Genomic DNA, 18,114 nt, shown 5'->3' with positions numbered 1-18,114 from the left:
TGGAAATAAAGAAAAGAGTGCATGGGAGAAACTGGGGGTAACTTGCTGGTGTGGCAATAGTTACCCTTAACAAATAAGTCTTGATACTATTAATGCAACTCAATCATTGCTCTCTTCTTCAACGGCAGTAAGAAAAGGGGAATTGGATTCAGACAGCAACTGAGGCCCACAGCTTTTACAGTTTGGGGAACAAATAAACATGGGAGTAACTTGCTGATGCAGCTTTTACTACCTTAATCACTGACCTGATATTTTTTATGCAGCTCAGACACTGCTCTCTGCTTTCACTGCAAGGGTTAAGGGAAACTGGATTCAAACAGCACCCGAGGGCCCTGACTTTTACAGTCTGGGAAACTGATAAGCATGGGGGTAACCTGCACAGTGCAGCAGATACTGGCATAAGCATAAGCTTGCTGGGCAGACTGGGTGGATCATTTAGTCCTTTTCTGCTGTCATTTTTATGCTTCTGTAAACAGTAACAACCCTAACTATGAAAAGGCAACAATACAAATATTATAACAGGCCCTAAAACATCAATACACCTCCTATTAAGAAAACAGAACAAGCTGAGCTGCTATAGATCTCTATAACCCTTAAAAAGAAAACGCTGCACGCGCCGAGCCTATTTTACATAGGCTCGGAGGCGCGCGCAAGCCCCGGGACGTGCGTAAGTCCCGGGGCTTTGCTAGGGGGGGGTGTGTCGGGGGCGGCGCGACATTCGAGGCATTCTGGAGGGCGTTCCGGGGGACATGGTGCCGGCCCGGTGGTGTTCCGGGGGGCGTGACCGAGGCCTCCGGATCAGCCCCCGGGTCGAGTGATGGCGTGGCAGCGGGCTACCGGTGCGCACGAGTTACGCCTGCTTCGAGCAGACGTAACTTGTGCGATAAAGGTAGGGGGGGTTTAGTTAGGGCCATGGGCTGGGTTAGATAGGGGAAGGTGCAGGGAGGTGGATGGAAAGTTCCCTCCGAGGCCACTCCGATTTCGGAGTGGCCTCGGAGGGAACGGGCAGCACGCGCAGGGCTCGGCGCGTGCAAGTTGCACAAATGTGCAACCCCTTGCGCGCGCCGACCCCGGATTTTATAAGATACGCGTGGCTACGCACGTATCTTATAAAATCCAGCGTACTTTTGTTTGCACCTGGTGCGCGAACAAAAGTACGCGCGCGTGCTGTTTTTTAAAATGTACCCCACAATAACAAGGTGTCTTTATTCTGTATTTTCTGCAGACAAAAACTAAACTGGAAATTGCAACAAGCCAGACTGCATGCAGTGCAACAATGGAAAACCAGAAACATCACACTCCACATAAAAAAATCAAACAAAATCAAGAAATATAAAACATCATACCGTAATAGTAAAACCATACTCATAAAAAGCATATTCCAAAACAGCTGACAAAAAGAATATACAATAATTAAAAACATATAACATTTTGTAAAATTTCCCAAAAACCAATAAAATATTTCAAACATCAAACAACCAACAATAATTAAAACAAATAAGGATAAAAAATCCCCAACTCTCTATACCTGGGAATTTTTGATTTCCAGTCACCCTGAGATTGTCTTGGATTAGTGGAGAGGGAACGCACAAACTTTCTCTTCCCTCACATCAACATATACACATTCGCTTACTCAAACAAGCTCTCCCATGTGTACACACACACACACTCTCACATGTTCTCACACACACACATTTATTTATTTTTAGATTTTTTTTATACCGGTGTTCCTGTATGAAATACAGATCACATCGGTTTACATTGAAACAGAACATAAATTTCGCCTAGAGGCATTACATAGAACAAGGTTACGGAACTTGGAACAGGGTAAACTAGTTCAAAATTAACATTGTAAATTTAAACATATTGGCTAACAAGTCTCATTGAGCATCAAAAACATAAAAGCAAAACAGTAAATGTCACATGAGTCCTGTAGCACATGCTGTCTTACATGCTCTCATACAGACACACACACACGCTCTTACTCCCTCCCTCTGTCCCTGGAACTTGCAGGTGGCAGCAACCTCCTCCTGGGGCCTAGCAGCATCTCTCTCACACACGTTCTCACACACACACATGCTCTCTCTTCTCATGTTCTCACACACACATGCTTTCCTTTATGTTCTCACATAAACAAATTCTATCTCGCATCTCTCATACAGACACATACACGTAGTCATGGCTGAGACTTGGGACCCTGATCTTTGGATTTGTGGCACGGGCCTTGTGTGCCCAGTGCTAACGATGCCCCTGGTTGCTGCTGTTTGAGGGCTGAGAGTCAGTGTTGTGATTGTGTGGTATGACAACGTTCTAGGTGTCTTTTTGTTTTTGGCAGGGGTTTGTGTTATTTCACAAAGGGGTACATTTTAAAACATAGCGCGCGTGTGTACTTTTGTTCGCGCACCAGGCGCAAACAAAAGTACGCCGGATTTTATAAGATACGCGCGTAGCCCTGTGTGCACTGCCCGTTCCCTCCGAGGCCGCTCCGAAATCAGAGCAGCCTCGGAGGGAACTTTCCTTCCGCCTCCCCCCACCCTTCCCCTGCCTAACCCACCCCCCTGGCCCTATCTAACCCCCCTCCTACTTCTGTCGCACAAATTACGCCTGCTTGAAGCAGGCGTAACTGCGCGCACCGGGCCGGCTGCCGCGCGCCATGTTCCAGTCCGGGGGCTGGTCTGGAGGCCGCGGCCACGCCCCTGGAACGCCCCGGCCGAAATCACGCCTGCGGCACCGCCCCCGGATGACACGCCAACCGCATCACACCCCCGACACGCCCCCGATGACACGCCGACTGTGTCACACCCCCTGACACGCCCACCCCAAGAAAGCCCTGGGACTTATACGCGTCCCGGGGCTTTGCGCGCGCCGGAAGCCTATGCAATATAGGCTCGGCGCGTACAGGGGCGTTTTAAAAGGGTTACACGCGTACCTTATGCGCGTAACCCTTTTAAAATCCGGCCCAAAATGTTTAGCAGTGGAGGGATTTTTTTTTGTTTTTGCTGAGGTGACACCAGAATTTGAATATATTTTTTTCATGTTAGGTTGTAATGTGAACTTTCCTAGTTCTGTTTTGCACCCATTCTTATGATTCTTATGATTATTGCTATTTTATTGTAGTTATGATTATCTCTGCCTTTCTGGAAAGAGGATTCATGAACGAATACACTATTTGTTTTATCACATGACTGGTTTGATCTGATGTTTGTGTTCTTTGCTTGCTTTTACATGTTATGCTTGTGTATTTCTAAACTGCAATAAATATAAATGAATACAGATTAATAAGGCATTTTTAATGTTCATAAGTGCTTGAAACAGAGTTAAAATATTTTAAAGTTTCACTCATGATGTGTAACAGCCCTTGCAGACTACTTAGAAACCCATTGTAGGATGCAAGCTAAGGCATATTTATCAGATAGGAGTACAACTATCTGATAAATATGCCTTAGCTTGCCAAAAAATCAGCCCACCCAAAAAATCAGTTCTAGCTACGCCACTGACTGGCTCTGAGACTTCCAAGTTATATGTTACATAAACATAATCCATGGACACATTTCAGTGCTTCAGTGGGGGAAAGCTACTGGACAGATTACTAGAGCCTACACACTCCTGTAAAATCAAAACAATGAAATGCATTTTAAAAATCAGATAATGTGAGCTCAATATATTTTCTACAAATAAACAAAATGCGATTACAGCACATTCCTACTTTGTTGTTTACGTGTCACATCATGTGCTCCTACAGCATAACTGCCAACTTTACAAGAAAACAAGAGACCCATGCTTTGATTTCTGCAATCAACATAACATTCTAAAGTCCAAACCTCACTTCGTTCAGTACCTAGACTGGAACATGCAACTGATTGCGGTGGATCGTGTTACAAGGGGGCTGCAGCACTCTGCTTTCTCTTCCAGAACTGTTACCTACCTCACGGCTCATGAATGTGGTAGACACTTTCCAGACACATTAGTTTAATCAAGTCAAGGAGTGAGCACGAAGTGAAAGGAGCTTTTCTGTTGCTCTATCAACAGACATCCACTCACCAGACTCCATGCAGAGAACCCTAAGCCCCAGCCTGCTCCAGGCAGACCCCAGCTCCTGCAGACAAAGATGCAAAGCACATCTTGATTTGTTACTCTGATAGTTCTTCATCGGACCCTGTGAAGTCCATTCTGATTGGCCAGGATTAATACAGCTAGCTGCCAGCCCCAACCAGGCTGCTGCTCTGCTCTGCTGTGCCGGCCCTGTCTGCAGTCCTTCCAACTCACATACCGTGCGATTCTTTTTTCTCTCTCTCTCTCTCACTTTTTCGCAGGCAGGGGGATCAGACTTACCGATCGGAGCAAATAAAAGAGGACTATCCGGCACAAAGGACATCTGGTCACCCTACTCCCTCCCTTCCTGCTGGCCAGAGCTCTAAATGGGAACGATGCTGAGTCCATCAATAACAGTTAGCTCCATGCCTTCCAGGTATGCACAGGTACTATAACAGCACTTGGCTGCAGATAAGGACCTTGTTCACTCAGTCCACAATTGCACATGCCTACTCTGTCGGTGCAGATCCAGCTTGATCTCCAGTCATATCTGGCCCATACCATCCCTCTCAGGGGCAGGTATTTGCAGTGGGTGAGCCAGGCGGCCGCCCGGGGCACTATCAGCTGAGGGGCGCTCTGAGCCCGGCAGTAACAGAAGAGAGTCCTAGCCAGGCCTCAGTGGATCCCATCCCTCTGCGGCCAAAGAAAGGAATGTTGTAAATGTCCTGCCTGTGGGGCTCCCATCCCCCCATGGGCAGGAAGAGCTAAGTGTGGAGGTGGCAGCAGACATATGTCCATGAGGTTCCCACCCCCCCCCCGCGGGCAAGACGAGCTGTGCCAGAAAGCAACATCAGCATCAGCAAGACAGCGAAAGAGAGGGCAGTGTGAGAGTTAGAACCTCCCCCTCAGCTTAGCTTCTCTTCCCTCCTCTCCCTTCTCGGTAGGAAGGTGAGGGGGAGTGAGCGAGGAGGGAATGGAGGGTGAGGTCATGTGGGAAGGAAGAAGGGCAAAAGGAGTTGAGTTAAGAGGGAAGGAGGAGATGGGAAGAAGGGGATTGAACGAGAAGGGGAGAGGAAGGGGTGAGAGAGGGGGAAAAAGGTGGTGAGCAAGGGGAGGTAGGGGGGGAAGAGATGCCCAGACTGGCGGCAGTGGATCCCTGTTGTGCCCATCGGTCGCAAACTGCTGCGTCCTCTCTGCCTCACCTCTTTTCTCCCTCTCTCTTCTCCTCTGGGAAAGGTGGCTGCCTCCGCTTCCGTTTGCCGACCTCTCCGGCGTCCCCGGACCGACGTGGGCGATTGCGTTCGCCCATGTTCTTCCTGAGGCCTCCTAGGGCGCGCGTTGCCTTCACCTTTGAATGCGTCACGGCGGGGACCTCGGGGGTGTCCCCACCGCATGACGTCACTACCTCCGGGTACTCAGCCCCCAATCTCCAACACTGCTACGAGTTAGCAAGGATTCCGGTCCAGCTAATTTCGACCGCTTCTAAGCTGCCCGCTTGGAACACTTCCTACTACCCTCCGGGGTCAAGCCGATTCTGGGTACCCGCTCCTCGGGGGGCCCTGCCACTCCTATCCACCCTCCGGGGTTTCCTCATTACTGCCGACCCTGCACACCCGCTCCTTTGGGGTCCTGTCTCTTCTATTCTCTGCAGGCACCCGTCCAGAAGGACGCCTAGGTACTCGCTCATCGAGGGCCTTGCCTCTCCTTCCTCTCCTGGGTTCTAGGTCTCACGGACCACGGCATCGGTGTTCTGCCAGCATCACTACCTTACTACTGCGGAAGCTATAACCTTGACAGCAGCTACCAGTCTCTCTACTTGCCTCACCCTTGACCAGATTCTCGGCGTATTCTGCCCTGCGGACCACTACCGGATCTACTGTCTATGTTCTCTGGGACTGGGTTCTCTGCCTACCCGCTCTGCGGTCCACTACCGGACCCTCCGCTCCCAGCTTCGGGTGAGATCAGCTCGGCACTCGTGTCACCAGTGTCTGGACTGAAATCATCATCTGAGCTGTCCGCTCCTCGGGCAGTGCTACTTGCTACTTGCTTCTCTCCCTTGTGTCCGCTTACTCTAGAGGTCAGCCTATTGCTGTGGTTCCCCACAGGGCCCCTCCCCGTGGGAGGAGTCATCATCACAACAACCAGGCGTCCACAGAAATGCCACAAACACAACAATCCCATCTCGCTGCAGCCAAAGAAAGGTCCAGCCTGGCCACAGCAGATCCCATCCCTCCACAGCTGAAGAGAGGATGGGGGGGGGGGGGGGGGGGGATTTTTTCCTATGGTACCATTTGCCCTAATCTGCCCTGAGCCATCCCTTTATCTGCCCCAAGCATGCTTCAATTTTAGATGTAAGCAAATCGAAAATTTGGTGAGCTGAGCTAAGCTAATGATTGTGGTTTTTGTTTAGGATACAAAAAATGGGTCAATTTAATTAGCACAGAATGAAAATACACACTTATAGCCAAACTTTTTCTTTTTTTTTAGTTCAAATGTGTTTATTGAAGTTAACCAGAAATACATAACAAGATCAACAAAAATACAGAATACAAAAAGGACAAAAAAAAGGAACAAAGCAAACAGAAAAGGACCAAAACAAACACCAGGGTGGACCATTAAATATGCTTAAAGAGCACATAAAAGGAATCATACTGTCGCGCCCATCGGTTGCAGATGGCTGCGCCCTCTCTGTCTCACCTCCTTTCTCTTTCCTCTCCTCTCGGCAAGATGGCTGCCTCTGCCTGTCTCCGCCGACCTTTCCGGTGTCCCCAGACCGGCATGGGCGATTGCATTCGCCAATCTAACACTGAGGTCAGTTAGGGCGCGTGCGCTTTGCCCTCTCTTTTGAATAATTCATGGTGGGAACCTCAGGAGCGTCCCACCGCATGACATCAGTACCTCCAGGTATTTAGCCTACGATCTCCAATCCAGCTACGAATGAGCAAGGATTCTGCTCCAGCTAATTTCGACTCTCTCAGAAGCGCCTGCTACTGCCTTCCAGGGTTACGCTGACTTCCAAGGACTCTCTAGGTACCCGCTCCTCGGGGGCCTTGATTTTCCTACCTACCCTCTGGGGTTTTCGCTGTTTCAGCTAAGGACGCTCAAGGCACCCGCTCCTCGGGGGCCTTGCTTTGCTCCTATCTCTCTCCAGGTTACCCTTCACCTCAAGGATGCCTACAGGTTCTCGGTCCACAAGGGCCTTGCTTCGTTCCTGTCTACTTCCTGGGTCAACCTGGCTCTACCAAGGACCCCCGGCACCGGTGCCCTGGGCTTTGTCTCATCGCTACCTTTGCACTGCGGAGATCATCTCTTCAACAGCATTACCAGCCTTGTGAATACCTTCACGCTTCAGTCTCTCTACCTTGTCTCACCACTGAACAGATCTTGGCGGACCACGCTCCGCGGTCCACTACCGGATCTGTCATCACTAGCTACGTCATCTGTGATTGGGTTCTCAGCCTACCCCGCTTCGTGGACCACTACTGGACCCCTCACTACCCAGTATCGGGTGAGATCTTCTCTGCACTTACTTCATCAGTGCCTGAACTGAACTCTGACATCTGAGTTAACTCCTTGGCTGAAGAGAACTGCCCGCTCCACGGGCATTACCTATTGCTGTCTAATAAAATGTCCTTTCTCTGTGTTGTTACTGAAGAGTCAGCCTACTGCTGTATTTCCCCATGGGGCCCCTCCCCATGGAGGAGTCATCTATATAGCAGCCAAGGGTCCACAACATGCAAAACTCACAACACATGCAGTGAACAGGTTGAGCACGTAAACAAATAATGCAAAGAGAATCGAAAAAATCATCTAATGGCTTCCACACCTGAGCCCATTGAGCTACCCTTTGGTATTTAACAGCCGTTGCTTTTTCATATTTGCAGTATAAGAAGACAGAATTCCACCAAAAGAGATCAAATAATAGATCACTATGCTTCCAGTTGGACAAAATTAAATGCATCGCGACAGCTGAAAGAAAGTCCCACAGTTTATGATGAGGTAGAGGAAGAGAAAATGGCAATGCAGTCCCCCTGAAAAATAACAATACGGTAGGTAAGCGTGGCAGTCAAATGTAAAATACTATAAATCATTTCCCACACTTGTTGCCAAAAAGAAAAAAACAGTAGGGCAAAAATAAAGCATGTGCGACAATGTGGTCTTGCCTGCGAAACATGACCAGCAGGTATGTGAGGACAGGAGACCAGCTCTGAAAAGCTTCCAGGGAGTCCAAACTGCTCAGTGAGAAATAAAAAAGGCTGAGTCAAACTGGAAGAGAATGAAATACGCAGAGTAGACCTCCAAAAATAGTCCCAATTAACCTCAGGAGGAGAACAATTGATATCCACACGGTTTGCAAACCAGTCATTGGTGGGAAAAGAGAGGCTTTTAAGACTTTGTAAATGCGAGAAGCTAAGTGACCCAGGGAACCGAAGTCCTGTAAAAAACATATAAAAAGGGGTATTTAGTAACCCGGAACTGAGAAGACGAGGGAGAAGACAAGCAATTACGAAGTTACAATCAGGCTTATAACTGAGAACGTGGTAGAGAAAATTCCACTTGTAAACTGGAAAAGGAAAGAAGGAAACCATCACGATGTAGAGAGGAAAAACCCAAAGACCATTTTGTTGCCATTTGCGCCAATTAATAGCATGACTGTCAATAGAAATAGAAGAGTGATGCCATAAAGACGCAACTCGAGAGAATTTCCAAAGAGGAGCAGAAGAGGGTCTTATATGCTCAAAGTCCAAAAAGGCCTAGTGGAGAGCACATAAAATCGAGTGAGACGTTAAAAGTTGAGGGGAAGAAATGTCAAGAAACCCTTCCAAGGGAAAAAGGAAATAAGAGCGCACTTTCAATTGACAACCAATGAGGACTGTCAAATGGAAAAAGCAAGTAAGAAAACCAATGATATCCTTGGTGCAAAATAAATGCTTGATGATAGCTGTAAAAATCCAGGAAATTGACACCACCATGTCCCTTATCTGCCTTAAGAACATAAGAAATTGCCATGCTGGGTCAGACCAAGGGCCCATCAAGCCCAGCATCCTGTTTCCAACAGAGGCCAAAACCAGGCCACAAGAACCTGGCAATTACCCAAACACTAAGAAGAACCCATGCTACTGATGCAATTAATAGCAGTGACTATTCCCTAAGTATAATTGATTAATAGCCATTAATGGACTTCTCCTCCAAGAACTTATCCAAACCTTTTTTGAACCCAGCTACACTAACTGCACTAACCACCTCCTCTGGCAACAAATTCCAGAGCTTTGTTGTGCGTTGAGTGAAAAAGGATTTTCTCCGATTAGTCTTAAATGTGTTACTTGCTAACTTCATGGAATGCCCCCTTCTATTATTCGAAAGTGTAAATAACCGAGTCACATCTACTCATTCAAGACCTCTCATGATCTTAAAGACCTCTATCATATCCCTCCTCAGCCGTCTCTTCTCCAAGCTGAACAGCCCTAACCTCTTCAGCCTTTCCTCATAGGGGAGCTGTTCCATCCCCTTTATCATTTTGGTTGCCCTTCTCTGTACCTTCTCCATTGCAACTATATCTTTTTTGAGATGCGGCGACCAGAATTGTACACAGTATTCAAGGTGCGGTCTCACCATGGAGCGATACAGAGTATTATGACATTTTCCGTTCTAGTAACCATTCCCTTCCTAATAATTCCTAACATTCTATTTGCTTTTTTGACTGCTGCAGCACACTGAGCCGACGATTTTAACGTATTATCCACTATGATGCCTAGATCTTTTTCCTGGGTGCTTGCTCCTAATATAGAACCTACCATCGTGTAACTACAGCAAGGGTTATTTTTCCCTATATGCAACACCTTGCACTTGGGCATCCAAATGGCAGATGAAATTTAATGTGGACAAGTGCCTTCAATTTCGATAAAGTAATACGAGGGGCTTTATTGCACCACAAAACCAGGAGAGTAAAGAGTCAACCTGTTTATAGAAATCTTTGGGAAAAAAAATAGATAACAGAGAGCGCAAAATTCAGCTGTGGGATTAGTACCATCTTAATAATATCCAGTCTATCCCACCAAATTAAATGGAGAGGAGACCATTGTAAAACAGAATCTTGCAGCATTTGCAAAAGGGATAACTCGCAGTGAGACACTGTATGAAAAATTGTATCATAAAAACAAATACCCAAATATTTGAGACCTTGGGTGTTGCAGTCCTGGCTGCGAGCACCGCAGCCAGGCCCTTACCTCCTTGTTCCTGGACCTGCTCCCGCCTCCAGAGCCCTGGCTTGCGGCCTGTTTGGCGGCGTCCCCGCTGGGACTGCGCCGCCGCGAAGGTGCCTGAGGATGCCCTGCTCCTAGGCGCGCGCACGCGTGTGCCACTTGAGCACCTTTCTAGCCCATTTCCCGCTAGTGGTGACTCCGCCCAGTTCCTGACGTCAGAGGCCACGGCCTTGATAAGCCGGCCGCGGCCATCCAGTCTTCGCCTTGCAATGGGTTAGCTTCCCGGTTTCCTGTTGCGCTGTGCCCCGGAGTGACTCGCTTGGCTTCGTCGCTCCGTTCCTGCTACAGTACCTGCTTGTTTCCTGCCTGCCTGCTACAGTACCTGCTTGGTTCCTGTCTGCTTGCTACCGTACCTGCTTAGTTCCTGCCTGCCTGCTACAGTAACTGCTTGGTTCCTGTTTACCTGCTACAGTTCTTGCCTGGCTCCAGTACCCGAGTCTTGCTACAGTTCTTGCCTGGTTGCAGTACCCGACTCCTGCTATAGTTCCTGCCTGGTTCCAGAACCCGAACCCAGTTACAGTATTGCTACTGTCCTAGTCTGGTTCCAGTTACCTGTCCTGATCCACAACCCGCCTAAGTCCCAGCGGCCGGGTCCTTATGGGCTCCTCCCGGGGGGGGGGGGCTTCGGCTTCCAAGGGTGAAGAGCGGTTGGGCTCCTACGGGCTCCTCCCCGGGGAGTACCAGCTTCCAGGATGAAGAGCATCTACGTCCCGCCTGAACATCTGCCTCCCGGCCTGCTATTCATTAGAGACATTGACCATCTATTCCCAGTCTCCAGCAGGTCGGCCCAAGGGTCCACTAAACTGAGACTCCCACAACAGATTGCAAGGCCATGGACTCGGCGGATGCACCCGCTCCCTCGGATCTGCCCGGGATGGCCCGGCAGATGCTACAGCACCAGAGCTGCATTGATACTTTGGCAGCCACAGTGGAACGGCTATCCTCGCGCCTGGAATCCTTGCCTCCCGCTGGCAGGGCCCCCGAGGGTCACGGCTCTTCTGTGACTCAGTTACCAGCACCCTCCTGCTACGCTGGTGATTTAAGGACCTGCTGCGGCTTCCTGAACCAATGTTTTGTAGGGTTCTCCTTGTTGCCTCGGCAGTTTCCCTCAGATGCGGTGAAAGTGGCATATATCCTGTCCTTGCTCGATGGGAGAGCTTTGATATGGGCTTCTCCCCTTTGGGAAAACAATGATTCTTCGCTAATGGATTTACAACTGTCCATCATGAACTTTCGCCAGGCCTTTGATGAGCCCGCCCGAGTAGCCACGGCTACGTCTGATCTGCTGCAACTTCGTCAGGGGGCTCGCTCTTTGGCAGATTACGCAATGGAGTTTCGGACTTTAGCCCAGGAAGTAGGTTGGCAAGATGGTAGTCTTAAGGCCATCTTCCTGGAAGGCCTCTCCGGACGCATTAAGGATGAGATTGCGGCTCAAGATCTGCCAGAGGACCTCAATGCCTTGATTGAGATGGCTGCTCGCATTGACCGCCGCCTACAGCAACGGGCCAAGGAGCAGTGCTCCTCTCACCAGAGTCCGGCTCTTGGGCTGAGACCTGCGCCCTCTCCTAAGAGTTCTCGTCCAGACGCTCCCACCTACGAACCCATGCAGCTGGGATGGGCCCCGCTTTCTGCTGAAGAAAGACAATGTCACGGTTCATTGAAGTTGTGTTTATATTGTGGCCAGAAGGGCCACTTCTTGGCACGCTGCCAGGAGCGTGCGGAAAACGCCAAAGCCTAGGAAGTCGGGAGGAGCTCCTCCTAGGCTATGCTACAGCTCCTCAGAGTACTGTCCCTGTTACTCTGGAATACCCCGGAGGATCCTTTGAGACGATGGCGTTCCTGGATTCTGGAGCCGGAGGTAATTTCATCCTGCACAACTTAGTCTCCCAGTTGCGAAGTCCTACGCATAGATGGGAGGTCCCGTTACGAATTACCTCTATCCAGGCACTGCGGCCAGGCCCTTACTTCTTGATTCCCGGACCTGCTCCCGCCTCCGGAGTCCTGGCCTGTGGCCTGTTTGGCGGCGTCCCCGCTGGGGCAGCGCCGCCGTGAAGGTTCCGGTGGATGCCCTGTTCCTAGGCGTGCGCGTGCCACTTGGGCGCCTTTGTAGCCAGTTTCCCGCCAGTGCCAACTCCACCCAATTCCTGACGTCAGACGCCGCGGCCTTGATAAGCCGGCCGCGGCTATCCAACCTTGGCCTTGGAACGGGTTAGCATTCTGGTTTCCTGTTGCATTGCGCCCGGAGTGACCTGCTTGGCTACGTCACTCCATTCCTGCTACAGTACCTGCTTGGTTCCTGCCTGCCTGCTATAGTACCTACTTGGTTACTGCCTGCTTGCTATAGTACCTGCTTCGTAGGGATGTGAATCGTTTTTTGACGATTTAAAACAATCGTCAGATATATTTTAAATCGTCAAAAATCGTTAAGAGTCGCGATACAATAGAAATTCCCCCGATTTATCGTGAAAAATCGTAATTCGGGGGAGGGGGGAGGGCGGGGAAAACCGGCACACCAAAAAAATCCCTAAATCCACCCCGACCCTATAAAACGAATCCCTTACCTTCCCCCACCCTCCCGAACCCACCCCCAAAGCTTTTTACGAGTACCTGGTGGTCCAGTGGGGGCGCGGGGACCGATCTCCCGCTCTCGGTCCATCAGCGCCATTTTGGCTGCCATTCAAAAATGGTGCCGATGGCCCGATAAAAAAAACCCCACCCGACCCTTTAAAAACGACCCCTTAGCTTCCCCCACCCTCCCGAGCCCCCCAAAACATTTTAAATTTACCTGGTGGTCTAGTGGTGGTCCTGGGAGCGATCTCCCATTCTCGGGCCGTCGGCTGCCACTCATAAAGATGGCGCCAAGATGGCCGCCGGCCATCCAGTGCTCCTACCATGTGACAGGAGCCGGCCAATGGCACGAATACCCTGTCACATGGTAAGGGCAAAGGGCCATCGGCGCCATCTTTATGAGTGGCAGCCGACGGCCCGAGAATGGGAGATCGCTCCCGGGACCACCATTAGACCACCAGGTAAATTTAAAATGTTTTGGGGGGCTCTGAAGGCCTCCAAGCTCCTTTTGGTACCTTCAGATGGGTCTGCCTCTTCTCCGGTTATCTTCAAAGTTCTTTTCTAATCCCCTTATGGTACGTCTTAGAAATGTGCGGTGGAAATGCTATCTTTCAATGCTTTTGGGGGCTCTACTTATTTAGTCTGGGCTCTTATTTACTGTCAGAATATTTTGCTGTTAAGGGACAAGGGGAGGGAGGGTTTTTTGTTTTGAAACATCTGTAAGAGAGCAGAGTTGAGATAATATATTTTTGTGGGTTGTATTTTGTGTACTATTTTATTATATTTATTTTTAATATCCTACATTTTTTATTATTATAAACCACTTTGTGGTTTAGATCTTCAGTCTGGTGTAGCAAAAAATGACAAGAGACAGTTAGTATCTAATAGACTGACCAATTTATTGAGGCAAGAGCTTTTGAGGACAGAGTCCACTTCATCAGATGCATCTGTCGACATAGATTTTGTCCTCGAAAACTCATGTCTCAATAAATTGGTTAGTCTATAAGGTGCCACCCATTCTTGTCATTTACGTCACTGTGACACTTTTTAAGAAAAGTGGAACATAAATAGAAATTTCAGTGTTCAGTACCAGGGTCATTACAGCATGGGCATTTGGCAGTAAATCCTGCAGCACTATACAATATTAGTTCACAGGCACATAATGTAAAGGAGAATTAAATATAAATATTATATTTTTATATTTATTACAGTCAATTCATTAAAATGCCTATTTCTGCAGTAACGCTGTGCATGCAATTATTTACAGTAGAAAATGCACATGCTGACAATTTTATATCAGCATCCACATAAAAATCCTTTTTATAGTCACAGAACATGAAAAAATCCCTTCTTCAAATAAAAAATGTTACCAAGTATAAAGCAAACTACAAACAGACCACAAAAAAACAGTTGCAATTTTACGAGTTCAGCCTCAGCCCTTGCAATATTCACTAGTGAAACTGGCAAGGCCTTTAGAATATCTAAAACTCTAAAAATTGTGCAAAGCAGATTATAAGAAAAAGAGCAGGGCTTACATTGCATGATGACTTTGTCTGACATGCAGCTCAGGAGACAGAAGAGAAACACTGGCTTTCTGTGAGTACATGTATTGCATTCTGCTACATCCTGTGCTTGCTTAGTAAGTCTCTTCAATGTATTGCCAACTAAACACATCTGGAAGTGCTTTACCTCTTGCAAGTCCCTCATGTCCATATCTGGGTTGATGAAAGAAGAAAGCTGGCACCTATCCCAAAAAAAGAGCTTTTTATTCCCCTCTGGCATGTGCAATGCTTCAGAGACTCCGGCTGTTCCCTAGAACACTGCCTGTACACTTTTTGTAAGACAAAGCACCACTAGAGGGCGTATGAGAGCTGCACTTAGTAGCTCAAGTAGAAAAGGGAAAGAGAGAGCCAAGGTAAGGGAGAGAGGAAAGAGCTCAAAGCGCGCACTATTCAAAGAGCTTCAGAGCGACAGTATTGGTGAAGAGTTTCAAAGACTCTGGCTGTGCAGGAGCATCATGTGCCTAAAAGTCACTTCCGCCTTGCAGACTGATGTTAATTACACCTGAAAGGGGTGCAGCACAAATGGATACGGCTATATAATACTGAGGGACTGCAGGTGGCACTTTCAGTTATGTAGCAGTGCCCAAAGTTTTTGTTCTTTGACTCCATCTGCTGGTAGGGATGCATACCCCACTGGTCTGGACTGATCTGGGTATGTTCAGGAATGCAGGATTTTGCTCTGCCTTCTTTCCTCTACTCATCAGCTTCTTTTTATCCAGGGGGATGGTCACATGAACTGCACTGGAATCGCAGTGCAGTTCACGTGACCATCCTCCTGGGGATGGTCACGTGAACTGGGCAGGAGGGACCATTTTCCTCTAAGCCCAAGGGTAATAGGGAAGCGAGGAGGTTGCTCTTGCATATAACTCAGGTAACAGGAAAACCCCCACCCAATGATTTCAGAGGAATATATCACAGAAGGAAAGCACAAGGAAGGGAAACATCATCCCCTTAAACATATTGCAGTGGTGTGAAAGTTGATTCAGAATCAGCTGAAAGTTAAGCTCAAGTTTTTTTGTGGGGCCAGTTAAATGGTGGCAGGTGCAAACAATATTCTGTGAAATCCTTGATTCTTAGGTCTTTTATGGAGACTAAGGTGGAGGAAAAATACTCCTGGGTCACCCATTGGTTTTGCAAGGGATGGATGGGGAACACATGTTCAGCAACCTCTCCCCCTGGCTGGTAAGTCCTTTATGGAAGCTTAGATGAAGGTATTATCACTCACTGTCACTTATTAAGGATCTAAAAGGTCCCATTCTGATATCAGAATGAGAGAGCTATCAATAGCAACTTAAATATAAGACATTCTTTGGACTAAAACACAGAGCTTAGAAACTAAAACCACAGTAAATATTTCTTATATGTATCTTACAGCAAAACAGTTTTACCCACACACAAAATATATCATGATTTATTAAAATATATGAATCACAAAGTGCTTTTGATTTATAACATTGTACTAAACCTAGTTTGCTTTCCATTTGCTCATGATCTCTAAGGGGATGATTCTAACTCTTTGTGACTGCCCTACTGTCACACATTGCAGGTATATTTTTCACAAAGTCCAAGAATCCATTCATTTGATGACCTGTTTAGTTTAGTCCAGTCCAGTGCATAAAGTCCCTGTAGTGCGAGCATAGGCCTGCCATCAGCTTGCTTTCACTAAAAAGTGCAATGACGTCCCAGGTCATAAAAGGGACATTTTTTTCTTTTCCTAATCAAATTGAACTGAAGAGAAGGCTGAATAGGAAACAAGGAGTGGAACAGTTCCAAATAATCAATAATTTAAAGTAAATTGTACAAATGTTGTTGAACCAGACAAGGAGGAGAAAGTGAACAAAAACAGTGAAAAAAATCCCTCAGTAGTTATGAATGTTCAGGGCATCATTGGCTTAGCATAGACCAATTCCAAATGAGATAGAAATCTATTTGAGTGAGATGATGCCCTCCAGCTGACTAATATTGTATCCTTATTTGACAATTTTGTATCAAAGAAAAGTTTTACGATCAGAAAAACAAAATGAGAAATTCCCATTAGTAAAACTACAAATAATGAGAGAATGTTTTTAATATGTGCTATTTAACCTAAGGAAAGACTCAAGAATCATAAGAAACTGTCTCGATGGTCACTGCATATATGATGTGTATAATTTCCAGGCCTTTCCGAAAAAGGCGTACTTTTACTAATTACTTATAAACATTGTTGAGATTACTTACCTGATAATCTCCTTTTCCTTAGTGTATGCAGATGGACTCAAAACAAATGGGTATAGTGTGCTCGTGCTAGCAGTTGGAGACGGATCTGACGTCAGCACGGGTACATATACCCCCACAGGAAGTGTAGCAAATCAGTAATCTTCCTTGCAAAAGCTTTTATGGATATATGTGTGACTGACCGATTGATTAAATGAACAGGATTACCCTGACCAATTGATGGTAGCTGGAGACCGCCAGTGTACTCAGCCGGAAGGCGTCGACACCCGGCAGGGTGGATGCCCTATCTAAGAAAACATGGCTTACAGTGAGTCGGCGAATCCCCATGTATACCGGCAGCCGGGCGGGATGCTGAGTCCATCTGCATACACTAAGGAAAAGGAGATTATCAGGTAAGTAATCTCAACATTTCCTAGCGGGTAGCAGATGGACTCAGAACAAGTGGGATGTACAAAAGCTACTCCCGGACTGGGCGGGAGGCTGCCCGAGGACCGTGTAGGATTGCCCTCGCAAATGCTGTGTCCTCCCTGGCCTGGACGTCCAGACGGTAGAATCTGGAGAAGGTATGGAGGGAGGACCACGTCGCCGCTTTACATATCTCTGCCAGCGACAGCATCTTAATTTCTGCCCAAGAGGCCGATTGCGCTCTGGTAGAATGAGCCTTGACCTGTAGAGGAGGCGGTTTTCCTGCCTCTACGTAGGCTGCCTTGATAACTTCTTTAATCCAGCGGGCGATAGTTGGCCGTGAGGCTGCTTCCCCTTGCTTCTGCCCGCTGTGCAGGATGAACAGGTGGTCCGTCTTTCGTACTGCTTCAGACATTTCCAAGTATCTGGACAGCAGTCTGCCGATGTCGAGATGGCGTATCATTCGACCTTCTTCCGACTTCTTCAAACCTTCCGTGGTAGGCAAGGATATGGTTTGGTTGAGGTGAAAGTAGGAGACCACTTTGGGTAAAAAGGATGGAACTGTGCGAAGATGGATAGCTTCTGGAGTGATTCTGAGAAATGGATCACGGCAGGACAGTGCTTGTAGCTCTGAGATGCGGCGTGCTGAACACACAGCCAGCAAGAACACCATCTTCAAGGTCAACAAACGGAGAGACAGGCCTCGAAGGGGCCTGAAGGCTGATCCTGCTAGAAATTCCAATACTAGGTTGAGGTTCCACAAGGGCACTGGCCACTTCAGTGGCGGGCGAATGTGTTTGACTCCTTTCAGGAAACGTGAAACGTCTGGGTGTTTGGCAATGGTGTTGCCGTCACTCCTGGGACCGTAGCAAGACAGCGCTGCTACCTGAACCTTGATGGAGCTGAGGGACAGACCCTTCTGAAGTCCATCTTGTAGGAAGTCCAAAATGATAGGAATCTTAGCGGCATGCGAATTGGTGCTGTGAGAGTCGCACCAGGCTTCAAAAACTCTCCAGATCCTGATATACGTTAGCGATGTGGAGAACTTGCGTGCTCGGAGGAGTGTATCT

At 47.9% G+C, this 18,114-nt stretch overlaps 2 protein-coding genes across 4 annotated transcripts in view; one reads left to right on the top strand and one right to left on the bottom strand.

The window, feature by feature from the left end:
* B3GNT9 (UDP-GlcNAc:betaGal beta-1,3-N-acetylglucosaminyltransferase 9) overlaps positions 1 to 16,747 on the bottom strand; it is a 69,463-nt gene extending 52,716 nt beyond the window's left edge. Inside the window, exon 1 of one of the 3 annotated variants that reach the window (XM_029608685.1) lies at positions 14,399 to 16,747. The gene's annotated coding sequence lies outside the window, so the exon portion shown is untranslated. Of the gene's footprint in view, positions 1 to 3,925; positions 4,150 to 14,398 lie in introns of those variants that run through there. The other 2 variants (XM_029608683.1, XM_029608682.1) reach the window with 2 other exon arrangements.
* The window catches only part of PDCD2L (programmed cell death 2 like), a 113,196-nt gene continuing 99,395 nt past the window's right edge, over positions 4,314 to 18,114 (top strand). Inside the window, exon 1 of the mRNA XM_029608688.1 lies at positions 4,314 to 4,468. The gene's annotated coding sequence lies outside the window, so the exon portion shown is untranslated. The remainder of the gene's footprint in view (positions 4,469 to 18,114) is intronic.

This window comes from Rhinatrema bivittatum, chromosome 7, assembly GCF_901001135.1.
Source record: "Rhinatrema bivittatum chromosome 7, aRhiBiv1.1, whole genome shotgun sequence".
NCBI lineage: Eukaryota > Metazoa > Chordata > Amphibia > Gymnophiona > Rhinatrematidae > Rhinatrema > Rhinatrema bivittatum.
Note: the sequence above shows the minus strand (reverse complement) of the source record. Positions and strands in the feature narration are given on the sequence as shown.